Here is a 1,861-nt window from a genome sequence, read left to right on the forward strand (position 1 = left end):
GCTAACCATGTCCAGTAGCTCTAAGGCTAGGGGTGCAATTGTGTGGTCAGCTCCCTCTCCAGGCTGGGATGTGTCTGACTTAGGCTTGCACAGGTCTTGTGCACGCTGTTCCAATTGCTGTGACGTATACATTCAGCTGCCCTGCCGTGTCCTGAAGACAATATTTCCTTGTAGTCACCTACTGCCTCTGGCTCTTAAGTATTTGTCCCATCTTCCATAATGATCCTGGGGGCAGGTACAAACATACATTCTCTTTAGTGATCATTCTGCAGACTCTTATTCTTAAATTTTAAATGACTTGCTCTACATTATTAATTCAGATTTGACTCCATGTCTGTCTTAGTTATTGCCCCATGCTAACTCTAACTTTTCTGTCTCTCACTGCACTGGCTAGGACTTCAAGTACAATATTGAATAGGTAGGGAGAGAGTGGGCAGCCTTGTTCTGAGCCCCGGTGTCGGGGAATGCCAGGGCCAGAAAGTGGGAGAGGGCGGGGTGGCAGGCATGGGGAAGAGGGAGGCAACAGGGATTTGGTTTTGTTGTTTTTGTTTCTTTGTTTTTTGGAGGGGAAACTGGGAATGGAGAAATTCGCATGTAAATAAAGAAAATATCTAAAATAAAAAAAAAAATTCTGTCTCATCTTCTGCCATTTCCCCTTTGTGGTTTCCAAGTGTGGGAATTCACGCTGGTGTCCCCCACTCTTTGAGAACCAGCATTCCGTGCATCAAGTTTCCCTCTAAGCAGTATTTTAGCTATATTAAAGGTTTTTTTTTAATATTGTAATTTCATTTCTACTTCATTCAAAACATTTTCTCATTTCTGCTGAGACTTCTTTGATGATGGGCTAAATTAGAAATTTTGCTCATTTATTGATCCAACCTCAAATTCACGGAGAGCCCATGACACCTTAGCACATGTCACTAACCCAGCTGACCTGACCCCAACAATCTGACCCCCGTACATGGGTTACATCATATCCATATTCACACACACACATACCTCCACAGACGCTTACACACACATGCTCTCACACACTCATGCTCACACGCATGCTCATACACACACATATACATTCATGCACTGAAAATGTAAATGTAATAAAGAAGGCACTTATTCATAGCCTCCTTAAAAGTTATTATATAAACAATTTTTCTCTGCTCGGAAGTAGGGGAAATGGTGAAACAATTTCTACATCATTTCATTACTTCATTAATTATAAATGAAACATGTGACTTGTAAACCAAAGGTGAACATTATAAAAAAATAAAATATAAATGAGTGTGTCTAAGTGTTTTTATGTAATTTGTCATAATAATATTAACACAAGAAACTAATTTTGTTTATGTGTCTATAATATTTAACTTTATTTATACCAGTTTGAAAATTTAGATATATTTATTTAAATAATCTCATACCTTGTAAAACTAAAGGGACATTTTTATATACATTCATACATGCACTCATACATATATACACACATATCTATCACAATGCAATGTGTTTATCTAAATCTCATTTTCATATACTTTATAATCCAGCATTATAGATAGAGACATATGCATAGGCAGAGAATACGTTATTCACTATAAATGTAAGTAGTTATTCTTCATCATAGTGCTATCATTAAAATTAAGAATTTCTCATCATTTCAGTTTTTAATGCTGATAAAGTAATAGAACCTTACCAAGGCAAAGTAAGTAGAGAAAATTCTGCCTTTGGGCTTTATTCGATCAAAGAAACTCACCTACAAACACCCCAAACACTACAAGCACTCCTCGACATTTCAGTCACGGATCATCCCCATGAACATTTTTGCCACGTTTTCCATCTTTATCATGTCAACTTGAATCTCTAGTGAGGC

Source organism: Mastomys coucha, unplaced genomic scaffold, assembly GCF_008632895.1.
Source record: "Mastomys coucha isolate ucsf_1 unplaced genomic scaffold, UCSF_Mcou_1 pScaffold17, whole genome shotgun sequence".
In the NCBI taxonomy this organism is placed as follows: Eukaryota; Metazoa; Chordata; class Mammalia; order Rodentia; family Muridae; genus Mastomys; species Mastomys coucha.